This window comes from Diachasmimorpha longicaudata, chromosome 1 (genome assembly GCF_034640455.1).
Source record: "Diachasmimorpha longicaudata isolate KC_UGA_2023 chromosome 1, iyDiaLong2, whole genome shotgun sequence".
NCBI lineage: Eukaryota > Metazoa > Arthropoda > Insecta > Hymenoptera > Braconidae > Diachasmimorpha > Diachasmimorpha longicaudata.
In genome coordinates, this window is record NC_087225.1 from 3339722 (window position 1) to 3352712 (window position 12991).

Genomic DNA, 12991 nt, shown 5'->3' on the forward strand with positions numbered 1-12991 from the left:
GAGCCGAGAAAAACCCGAAAAACCAAAAAATCGACTTTAGAAAATTCCCGGACCCCTAGAAAAATCGGAAATCGTATTGCGAATCCAATGGCGCCAGTCAAATTGTCCTAGCTGTGATATCTCCAAAGATACGGACGAAAAACCGTGTGATCCCAAATCCGGGCCCGTTTTGCTCTAGGACGCCCAGGAGCCGAGAAAAACGCGAAAAACGAAAAAATCGACTTTAGAAAATTCCCGGATCCCTAGAAAAATCGGAAATCGTCTCACGAATCCAATGGCGCCGAACAAATTACCCTAGATATTATAGTTCCAAAGGAATCGGCGAAAATCGGTCTGAGTCCAAATCCGGGCCAGTTTGGCTCTAAGAGGCCAAGGAGCCGAGAAAAACGCGAAAAACGAAAAAATCGACTGTGGACAATTCCCGGACCCCTAGAAAAATCGGAAATCATCTCACGAATCCAATGCCGCCGAACAAATTACCCTAGATATTATAGTTCCAAAGAAATGGACGAAAAACGGTGTGATCCCAAATCCGGGCCCGTTTTTCTCTAGGAGGCCCAAGAGCCGAGAAAAACCCGAAAAACCAAAAAATCGACTTTAGAAAATTCCCGGACCCCTAGAAAAATCGGAAATCGTATTGCGAATCCAATGGCGCCAGTCAAATTGTCCTAGCTGTGATATCTCCAAAGATACGGACGAAAAACCGTGTGATCCCAAATCCGGGCTCGTTTTGCTCTAGGACGCCCAGGAGCCGAGAAAAACGCGAAAAACGAAAAAATCGACTTTAGAAAATTTCCGGATCCCTAGAAAAATCGGAAATCGTCTCACGAATCCAATGGCGCCGAACAAATTACCCTAGATATTATAGTTCCAAAGAAATGGGCGAAAATCGGTCTGAGTCCAAATCCGGGCCCGTTTGGCTCTAATAGGCCAAGGAGCCGAGAAAAACGCGAAAAACGAAAAAATCGACTGTGGACAATTCCCGGACCCCTAGAAAAATCGGAAATCATCTCACGAATCCAATGCCGCCGAACAAATTACCCTAGATATTATAGTTCCAAAGAAAGGGACGAAAAGCGGTGTGAACCCAAATCTGGGCCCGTTTGGCTCTAGGAGGCCCAGGATCCGAGAAAAACGCGAAAAACGAAAAAATCGACTTTAGAAAATTCCCGGACCCCTAGAAAAATCGGAAATCGTCTCACGAATCCAATGGCGCTAGCCAAAGTGTTCTAGCTATGATATTTCCAAAGATATGGGCTAAAAACGCTGTGATCCCAAATGAGGGCCCGTTCTGCTCTAGGAGGGCCAGGAGCCGAGAAAAACGCGAAAAACGAAAAAATCGACTTTAGAAAATTCCCGGACCCCTAGAAAAATCGGAAATCGTCTCACGAATCCAATGAGGCCAGTCAAATTATCCTAGCTATGATAGTTCCAAAGAAATGGACGAAAAACGGTGTGATCCCAAATCCGGGCCCGTTTTGCTCTAGGAGGGCCAGGAGCCGAGAAAAATGCGAAAAACGAAAAAATCGACTGTGGACAATTCGCGGACCCCTAGAAAAATCGGAAATCGTCTCACGAATCCAATGGCGCCAGCAAAATTGCCCTAGCGATGATATTTCCAAAGAAATGGGCGAAAATCGGTCTGAGTCCAAATCCGGGCCCGTTTGGCTCTAATAGGCCAAGGAGCCGAGAAAAACGCGAAAAACGAAAAAATCGACTGTGGACAATTCCCGGACCCCTAGAAAAATCGGAAATCATCTCACGAATCCAATGCCGCCGAACAAATTACCCTAGATATTATAGTTCCAAAGAAAGGGACGAAAAGCGGTGTGAACCCAAATCCGGGCCCGTTTGGCTCTAGGAGGCCCAGGATCCGAGAAAAACGCGAAACACGAAAAAATCGACTTTAGAAAATTCCCGGACCCCTAGAAAAATCGGAAATCCTCTCACGAATCCAATGGTGCCAGCCAAATTGTCCTAGCTATGATATTTCCAAAGATATCGACGGAAAACGGTGTGATCCCAAATCCGGGCCTTTTTTGCTCTAGGAGCCATAGGAGTTGGACTCATGTGCAGGCGGAGAGCAATCGGACTGATGCGCAGGAGCAGCAGGATCGGACTGACGCGCATGCGCAGAGACATCGGGTTGATACGCATGCGGAGGGGAGTCTGGCGCATGCGGCGAAGAATGCGACTGACGCGCATGCGCAGAAGAATTGGACTGATGCGCACGCGCAGAGGCTTCGGACTGATGCGCAGGCGGAGTGGAATCGGACTAATGCGCAGGCGCCGAAGAATCGAACCGATGCGCTTCGACGGGTGACTAGTATATTTCCAAAGATATGGAAGTAAAACGGTGGGCTCCAAAATCCAGACCCTTTTTGCCCTAGGAGGCATAGGAGCCCAGAAAAACGCGAAAATCGAAAAAATCGACTTTAGAAAATTCCCGGACCCCTAGAAAAATCGGAAATCGTCTCACGAATCCAATGGCGCTAGCCAAAGTGTTCTAGCTATGATATTTCCAAAGATATGGGCTAAAAACGGTGTCATCGCAAATCAGGGCCCGTTTTGCTCTAGGAGGCCCAGGAGCCGAGAAAAATGCGAAAAACCAAAAAATCGACTATGGACAATTCCCGGACCCCTAGACAAATCGGAAATCATCTCACGAATCCAATGCCGCCGAACAAATTACCCTAGATATTATAGTTCCAAAGAAAGGGACGAAAAACGGTGTGAACCCAAATCCGGGCCCGTTTGGCTCTAGGAGGCCCAGGATCCGAGAAAAACGCGAAAAACGAAAAAATCGACTTTAGAAAATTCCCGGACCCCTAGAAAAATCGGAAATCGTCTCACGAATCCAATGGCGCCAGCCAAATTGCCCTAGCTATGATATTTCCAAAGATATGGGCGAAGAACGGTGTGAACCCAAATCCGGGCCCGTTTGGCTCTAGGAGGCCCAGGATCCGAGAAAAACGCGAAAAACGAAAAAATCGACTTTGGTAAATTCCCGGACCCCTAGAAAAATCGGAAATCGTCTCACGAATCCAATGGCGCTAGCCAAAGTGTTCTAGCTATGATATTTCCAAAGATATGGGCTAAAAACGGTGTCATCCCAAATCAGGGCCCGTCTTGCTCTAGGAGGCCCACGAGCCGAGAAAAATGCGAAAAACGAAAAAATCGACTGTGGACAATTCGCGGACCCCTAGAAAAAACGGAAATCGTCTCACGAATCAAATGGCGCCAGCCAAATTGCCCTAGCTATGATATTTCCAAAGAAATGGACGAAAAACGGTGTGATGCCTAATCCGGGCCCGTTTTGCTCTAGGAGGCCCAAGAGCCGAGAAAAACGCGAAAAACCAAAAAATCGACTTTAGAAAATTCTCGGACCCCTAGAAAAATCGGAAATCGTATTGCGAATCCAATGGCGCCAGCCAAATTATCCTAGCTATGATATTTCCAAAGATATGGACAAAAAACGGTGTGATCCCAAATCCGGGCCCGTTTTCTTCTAGGAGGCCCAGGAGCCGAGAAAAACGCGAAAAACGAAAAAATCGACTTTAGAAAATTCCCGGATCCCTAGAAAAATCGGAAATCGTCTCACGAATCCAATGGCGCCGAACAAATTACCCTAGATATTATAGTTCCAAAGAAATGGGCGAAAATCGGTCTGAGTCCAAATCCGGGCCCGTTTGGCTCTAAGAGGCCAAGGAGCCGAGAAAAACGCGAAAAACGAAAAAATCGACTGTGGACAATTCCCGGACCCCTAGAAAAATCGGAAATCATCTCACGAATCCAATGCCGCCGAACAAATTACCCTAGATATTATAGTTCCAAAGAAAGGGACGAAAAACGGTGTGAACCCAAATCCGGGCCCGTTTGGCTCTAGGAGGCCCAGGATCCGAGAAAAACGCGAAAAACGAAAAAATCGACTTTAGAAAATTCCCGGACCCCTAGAAAAATCGGAAATCGTCTCACGAATCCAATGGCGCTAGCCAAAGTGTTCTAGCTATGATATTTCCAAAGATATGGTCAAAAAAGGGTGTGATTTTCGCAAAACGAAAAAATCTACTGTGGGCAATTCGCGGACCCCTAGAAAAATCGGAAATCGTCTCACGAATCCAATGGCGCCAGCCAAATTGCCCTAGCTATGATATTTCCAAAGATATGGGCGAAGAACGGTGTGATCCCAAATCCAGGCCCGTTTGGCTCTAGGAGGCCCAGGAGCCGAGAAAAACGCGAAAAACCAAAAAATCGACTGTGGACAATTCCCGGACCCCTAGAAAAATCGGAAATCATCTCACGAATCCAATGCCGCCGATCAAATTACCCTAGATATTATAGTTCCAAAGAAATGGACGAAAAACGGTGTGATCCCAAATCCGGGCCCGTTTTGCTCTAGGAGGCCCAAGAGCCGAGAAAAACCCGAAAAACCAAAAAATCGACTTTAGAAAATTCTCGGACCCCTAGAAAAATCGGAAATCGTATTGCGAATCCAATGGCGCCAGTCAAATTGTCCTAGCTGTGATATTTCCAAAGATACGGACGAAAAACCGTGTGATCCCAAATCCGGGCCCGTTTTGCTCTAGGACGCCCAGGAGCCGAGAAAAACGCGAAAAACGAAAAAATCGACTTTAGAAAATTCCCGGATCCCTAGAAAAATCGGAAATCGTCTCACGAATCCAATGGCGCCGAACAAATTACCCTAGATATTATAGTTCCAAAGAAATCGGCGAAAATCGGTCTGAGTCCAAATCCGGGCCAGTTTGGCTCTAAGAGGCCAAGGAGCCGAGAAAAACGCGAAAAACGAAAAAATCGACTGTGGACAATTCCCGGACCCCTAGAAAAATCGGAAATCATCTCACGAATCCAATGCCGCCGAACAAATTACCCTAGATATTATAGTTCCAAAGAAATGGACGAAAAACGGTGTGATCCCAAATCCGGGCCCGTTTTGCTCTAGGACGCCCAGGAGCCGAGAAAAACGCGAAAAACGAAAAAATCGACTTTAGAAAATTCCCGGATCCCTAGAAAAATCGGAAATCGTCTCACGAATCCAATGGCGCCGAACAAATTACCCTAGATATTATAGTTCCAAAGAAATGGGCGAAAATCGGTCTGAGTCCAAATCCGGGCCCGTTTGGCTGTAAGAGGCCAAGGAGCCGAGAAAAACGCGAAAAACGAAAAAATCGACTGTGGACAATTCCCGGACCCCTAGAAAAATCGGGAATCATCTCACGAATCCAATGCCGCCGAACAAATTACCCTAGATATTATAGTTCCAAAGAAAGGCACGAAAAACGGTGTGAACCCAAATCCGGGCCCGTTTGGCTCTAGGAGGCCCAGGATCCGAGAAAAACGCGAAAAACGAAAAAATCGACTTTAGAAAATTCCCGGACCCCTAGAAAAATCGGAAATCGTATTGCGAATCCAATGGCGCCAGCCAAATTGTCCTAGCTGTGATATTTCCAAAGATATCGACGGAAAACGGTGTGATCCCAAATCCGGGCCTTTTTTGCTCTAGGAGCCATAGGAGTTGGACTGATGTGCAGGCGGAGAGCAATCGGACTGATGCGCAGGAGCAGCAGGATCGGACTGACGCGCATGCGCAGAGACATCGGGTTGATACGCAGGCGGAGGGGAGTCTGGCGCATGCGGCGAAGAATGCGACTGACGCGCATGCGCAGAAGAATTGGACTGATGCGCACGCGCAGAGGCTTCGGACTGATGCGCAGGCGGAGTGGAATCGGACTAATGCGCAGGCGCCGAAGAATCGAACCGATGCGCTTCGACGGGTGACTAGTATATTTCCAAAGATATGGAAGTAAAACGGTGGGCTCCAAAATCCACACCCTTTTTGCCCTAGGAGGCATAGGAGCCCAGAAAAACGCGAAAATCGAAAAAATCGACTTTAGAAAATTCCCGGACCCCTAGAAAAATCGGAAATCGTCTCACGAAACCAATGGCGCTAGCCAAAGTGTTCTAGCTATGATATTTCCAAAGATATGGGCTAAAAACGGTGTCATCGCAAATCAGGGCCCGTTTTGCTCTAGGAGGCCCAAGAGCCGAGAAAAACGCGAAAAACCAAAAAATCGACTTTAGAAAATTCTCGGACCCCTAGAAAAATCGGAAATCGTATTGCGAATCCAATGGCGCCAGCCAAATTGTCCTAGCTGTGATATTTCCAAAGATACGGACGAAAAACCGTGTGATCCCAAATCCGGGCCCGTTTTGCTCTAGGAGGCCCAGGAGCCGAGAAAAACGCGAAAATCGAAAAAATCGACTTTAGAAAATTCCCGGACCCCTAGAAAAATCGGAAATCGTCTCGCGAATCCAATGGCGCCTGCCAAATTATCCTAGCTATGATATTTCCAAAGATATGGACAAAAAACGGTGTGATCCCAAATCCGGGCCCGTTTTCTTCTAGGAGGCCCAGGAGCCGAGAAAAACGCGAAAAACGAAAAAATCGACTTTAGAAAAGTCCCGGATCCCTAGAAAAATCGGAAATCGTCTCACGAATCCAATGGCGCCGAACAAATTACCCTAGATATTATAGTTCCAAAGAAATGGGCGAAAATCGGTCTGAGTCCAAATCCGGGCCCGTTTGGCTCTAAGAGGCCAAGGAGCCGAGAAAAACGCGAAAAACGAAAAAATCGACTGTGGACAATTCCCGGACCCCTAGAAAAATCGGAAATCATCTCACGAATCCAATGCCGCCGAACAAATTACCCTAGATATTATAGTTCCAAAGAAAGGGACGAAAAACGGTGTGAACCCAAATCCGGGCCCGTTTGGCTCTAGGAGGCCCAGGATCCGAGAAAAACGCGAAAAACGAAAAAATCGACTTTAGAAAATTCCCGGACCCCTAGAAAAATCGGAAATCGTCTCACGAATCCAATGGCGCTAGCCAAAGTGTTCTAGCTATGATATTTCCAAAGATATGGTCAAAAAAGGGTGTGATTTTCGCAAAACGAAAAAATCTACTGTGGGCAATTCGCGGACCCCTAGAAAAATCGGAAATCGTCTCACGAATCCAATGGCGCCAGCCAAATTGCCCTAGCTATGATATTTCCAAAGATATGGGCGAAGAACGGTGTGATCCCAAATCCAGGCCCGTTTGGCTCTAGGAGGCCCAGGAGCCGAGAAAAACGCGAAAAACCAAAAAATCGACTGTGGACAATTCCCGGACCCCTAGAAAAATCGGAAATCATCTCACGAATCCAATGCCGCCGAACAAATTACCCTAGATATTATAGTTCCAAAGAAATGGACGAAAAACGGTGTGATCCCAAATCCGGGCCCGTTTTGCTCTAGGAGGCCCAAGAGCCGAGAAAAACCCGAAAAATCAGAAAATCGACTTTAGAAAATTCCCGGACCCCTAGAAAAATCGGAAATCGTATTGCGAATCCAATGGCGCCAGTCAAATTGTCCTAGCTGTGATATTTCCAAAGATACGGACGAAAAACCGTGTGATCCCAAATCCGGGCCCGTTTTGCTCTAGGACGCCCAGGAGCCGAGAAAAACGCGAAAAACGAAAAAATCGACTTTAGAAAATTCCCGGATCCCTAGAAAAATCGGAAATCGTCTCACGAATCCAATGGCGCCGAACAAATTACCCTAGATATTATAGTTCCAAAGAAATGGGCGAAAATCGGTCTGAGTCCAAATCCGGGCCCGTTTGGCTCTAAGAGGCCAAGGAGCCGAGAAAAACGCGAAAAACGAAAAAATCGACTGTGGACAATTCCCGGACCCCTAGAAAAATCGGAAATCATCTCACGAATCCAATGCCGCCGAACAAATTACCCTAGATATTATAGTTCCAAAGAAAGGGACGAAAAACGGTGTGAACCCAAATCCGGGCCCGTTTGGCTCTAGGAGGCCCAGGATCCGAGAAAAACGCGAAAAACGAAAAAATCGACTTTAGAAAATTCCCGGACCCCTAGAAAAATCGGAAATCGTATTGCGAATCCAATGGCGCCAGCCAAATTGTCCTAGCTGTGATATTTCCAAAGATACGGACGAAAAACGGTGTGATCCCAAATCCGGGCCCGTTTTGCTCTAGGAGGCCCACGAGCCGAGAAAAATACGAAAAACGAAAAAATCGACTGTGGACAATTCGCGGACCCCTAGAAAAATCGGAAATCGTCTCACGAATCAAATGGCGCCAGCCAAATTGCCCTAGCTATGATATTTCCAAAGATATGGGCGAAGAACGGTGTGATCCCAAATGCAGGCCCGTTTGGCTCTAGGAGGCCCAGGAGCCGAGAAAAACGCGAAAAACCAAAAAATCGACTGTGGACAATTCCCGGACCCCTAGAAAAATCGGAAATCATCTCACGAATCCAATGCCGCCGAACAAATTACCCTAGATATTATAGTTCCAAAGAAATGGACGAAAAACGGTGTGATCCCTAATCTGGGCCCGTTTTGCTCTAGGAGGCCCAAGAGCCGAGAAAAACGCGAAAAACCAAAAAATCGACTTTAGAAAATTCCCGGACCCCTAGAAAAATCGGAAATCGTATTGCGAATCCAATGGCGCCAGCCAAATTGTCCTAGCTGTGATATTTCCAAAGATACGGACGAAAAACCGTGTGATCCCAAATCCGGGCCCGTTTTGCTCTAGGAGGCCCAGGAGCCGAGAAAAACGCGAAAAACGAAAAAATCGACTGTGGACAATTCCCGGACCCCTAGAAAAATCGGAAATCATCTCACGAATCCAATGCCGCCGAACAAATTACCCTAGATATTATAGTTCCAAAGAAAGGGACGAAAAACGGTGTGAACCCAAATCCGGGCCCGTTTGGCTCTAGGAGGCCCAGGATCCGAGAAAAACGCGAAAAACGAAAAAATCGACTTTAGAAAATTTCCGGACCCCTAGAAAAATCGGAAATCGTCTCACGAATCCAATGGCGCTAGCCAAAGTTTTCTAGCTATGATATTTCCAAAGATATGGGCTAAAAACGGTGTCATCCCAAATCAGGGCCCGTTTTGCTCTAGGAGGCCCACGAGCCGAGAAAAATGCGAAAAACGAAAAAATCGACTTTAGAAAATTCCCGGACCCCTAGAAAAATCGGAAATCGTCTCACGAATCCAATGGCGCTAGCCAAAGTGTTCTAGCTATGATATTTCCAAAGATATGCGCTAAAAACGGTGTCATCCCAAATCAGGGCCCGTTTTGCTCTAGGAGGCTCAGGAGCCGAGAAAAATGCGAAAAACCAAAAAATCGACTATGGACAATTCCCGGACCCCTAGACAAATCGGAAATCATCTCACGAATTCAATGGCGCCGAACAAATTACCCTAGATATTATAGTTCCAAAGAAATGGGCGAAAATCGGTCTGAGTCCAAATCCGGGCCCGTTTGGCTCTAAGAGGCCAAGGAGCCGAGAAAAACGCGCAAAACGAAAAAATCGACTGTGGACAATTCCCGGACCCCTAGAAAAATCGGAAATCGTCTCGCGAATCCAATGGCGCCAGCCAAATTATCCTAGCTATGATATTTCCAAAGATATGGACAAAAAACGGTGTGATCCCAAATCCGGGCCCGTTTTCTTCCAGGAGGGCCAGGAGCCGAGAAAAATGCGAAAAACGAAAAAATCGACTGTGGACAATTCCCGGACCCCTAGAAAAATTGGAAATCATCTCACGAATCCAATGCCGCCGAACAACTTACCCTAGATATTATAGTTCCAAAGAAATGGACGAAAAACGGTGTGATCCCAAATCCGGGCCCGTTTTGCTCTAGGAGGGCCAGGAGCCGAGAAAAACGCGCAAAACGAAAAAATGTACTGTGGGCAATTCGCGCACCCCTGGAAAAATCGGAAATCGTCTCACGATTCCAATGACGCTAGCCAATGTGTTCTTGCTATGATATTTCCAAAGATATGGGCTAAAAACGCTGTGATCCCAAATGAGGGCCCGTTCTGCTCTAGGAGGGCCAGGAGCCGAGAAAAACGCGAAAAACGAAAAAATCGACTTTAGAAAATTCCCGGACCCCTAGAAAAATCGGAAATCGTCTCACGATTCCAAGGGCGCCAGCCAAATTGTCCTAGCTATGATATTTCCAAAGATATGGGCTAAAAACGGTGTCATCGCAAATCAGGGCCCGTTTTGCTCTAGGAGGCCCAGGAGCCGAGAAAAATGCGAAAAACCAAAAAATCGACTATGGACAATTCCAGGACCCCTACACAAATCGGAAATCATCTCACGAATCCAATGGCGCCGAACAAATTACCCTAGATATTATAGTTCCAAAGAAATGGGCGAAAATCGGTCTGAGTCCAAATCCGGGCCCGTTTGGCTCTAAGAGGCCAAGGAGCCGAGAAAAACGCGAAAAACGAAAAAATCGACTGTGGACAATTCCCGGACCCCTAGAAAAATCGGAAATCATCTCACGAATCCAATGCCGCCGAACAAATTACCCTAGATATTATAGTTCCAAAGAAAGGGACGAAAAACGGTGTGAACCCAAATCCGGGCCCGTTTGGCTCTAGGAGGCCCAGGATCCGAGAAAAACGCGAAAAACGAAAAAATCGACTTTAGAAAATTCCCGGACCCCTAGAAAAATCGGAAATCGTCTCACGAATCCAATGGCGCCAGCCAAATTGCCCTAGCTATGATATTTCCAAAGATATGGGCGAAGAACGGTGTGAACCCAAATCCGGGCCCGTTTGCCTCTAGGAGGCCCAGGATCCGAGAAAAACGCGAAAAACGAAAAAATCGACTTTGGAAAATTTCCGGACCCCTAGAAAAATCGGAAATCGTCTCACGAATCCAATGGCGCTAGCCAAAGTGTTCTAGCTATGATATTTCCAAAGATATGGGCTAAAAACGGTGTCATCCCGAATCAGGGCCCGTTTTGCTCTAGGAGGCCCACGAGCCGAGAAAAATGCGAAAAACGAAAAAATCGACTGTGGACAATTCGCGGACCCCTAGAAAAATCGCAAATCGTCTCACGAATCAAATGGCGCCAGCCAAATTGCCCTAGCTATGATATTTCCAAAGATATGGGCGAAGAACGGTGTGATCCCAAATGCAGGCCCGTTTGGCTCTAGGAGGCCCAGGAGCCGAGAAAAACGCGAAAAACCAAAAAATCGACTTTAGAAAATTCTCGGACCCCTAGAAAAATCGGAAATCGTATTGCGAATCCAATGGCGCCAGCCAAATTGTCCTAGCTGTGATATTTCCAAATATACGGACGAAAAACCGTGTGATCCCAAATCCGGGCCCGTTTTGCTCTAGGAGGCCCAGGAGCCGAGAAAAACGCGAAAATCGAAAAAATCGACTTTAGAAAATTCCCGGACCCCTAGAAAAATAGCAAATCGTCTCGCGAATCCAATGGCGCCTGCCAAATTATCCTAGCTATGATATTTCCAAAGATATGGACAAAAAACGGTGTGATCCCAAATCCGGGCCCGTTTTCTTCTAGGAGGCCCAGGAGCCGAGAAAAACGCGAAAAACGAAAAAATCGACTTTAGAAAATTCCCGGATCCCTAGAAAAATCGGAAATCGTCTCACGAATCCAATGGCGCCGAACAACTTACCCTAGATATTATAGTTCCAAAGAAATGGACGAAAAACGGTGTGATCCCAAATCCGGGCCCGTTTTGCTCTAGGAGGGCCAGGAGCCGAGAAAAACGCGCAAAACGAAAAAATGTACTGTGGGCAATTCGCGGACCCCTGGAAAAATCGGAAATCGTCTCACGATTCCAATGACGCTAGCCAAAGTGTTCTAGCTATGATATTTCCAAAGATATGGGCTAAAAACGCTGTGATCCCAAATGAGGGCCCGTTCTGCTCTAGGAGGGCCAGGAGCCGAGAAAAACGCGAAAAACGAAAAAATCGACTTTAGAAAATTCCCGGACCCCTAGAAAAATCGGAAATCGTCTCACGATTCCAAGGGCGCCAGCCAAATTGTCCTAGCTATGATATTTCCAAAGATATGGACGAAAAACGGTGTGATACCAAATCCGGGCCCGTTTTGCTCTAGGAGGCCCAGGAGCCGAGAAAAACGCGAAAAACGAAAAAATCGACTTTAGAAAAGTCCCGGACCCGTAGAAAAGTCGTAAATCGTCTCGCGAATCCAATAGCGCCGAACAAATTACCCTAGTAATTTATCTACCCTAGTAATTTATAGTTCCAAAGATATCGACGGAAAACGGTGTGATCCCAAATCCGGGCCTTTTTTGCTCTAGGAGCCACAGGAGTTGGACTGATGTGCAGGCGGAGAGCAATCGAACTGATGGGCATGCGCAGAAAAATCCGATTGATGCGCAGGCGCAGAGGATTCGGACTGATGCGCAGGAGCAGGAGGCTCGGACTGACGCTCAGGCGCAGGGGAGTCGCACTGATGCGCATGTGCAGAAGAACCGGACTGATGTGCAGGAGCCATAGGAGTCGGACTGATGCGCAGGCGGAGAGCAATCGGACTGATGCGCAGGTGCGGAGAAATCGAACCGACGAGCACGCGCAGAGGCATCGGACTAATGCGCAGGCGCCGAAGAATCGAACTGATGCGCTTCGACGGGTGACTAGTATATTTCCAAAGATATGGAAGTAAAACGGTGGGCTCCAAAATCCAGACCCTTTTTGCCCTAGGAGGCATAGGAGCCCAGAAAAACGCGAAAAACAAAAAAATCGACTTTAGAAAATTCCCGGACCCCTAGAAAAATCGGAAATCGTCTCACGAATCCAATGGCGCCAGCCAAATTGCCCTAGCTATGATATTTCCAAAGATATGGGCGAAGAACGGTGTGATCCCAAATCCGCGCCCGTTTGGCTCTAGGAGGCCCAGGATCCGAGAAAAACGCGAAAAACGAAAAAATCGACTTTAGAAAATTCCCGGACCCTTAGAAAAATCGGAAATCGTCTCACGAATCCAATGGCGCTAGCCAAAGTGTTCTAGCTATGATATTTCCAAAGATATGGGCTAAAAACGGTGTCATCGCAAATCAGGGCCCGTTTTGCTCTAGGAGGCCCAGGAGCCGAGAAAAAT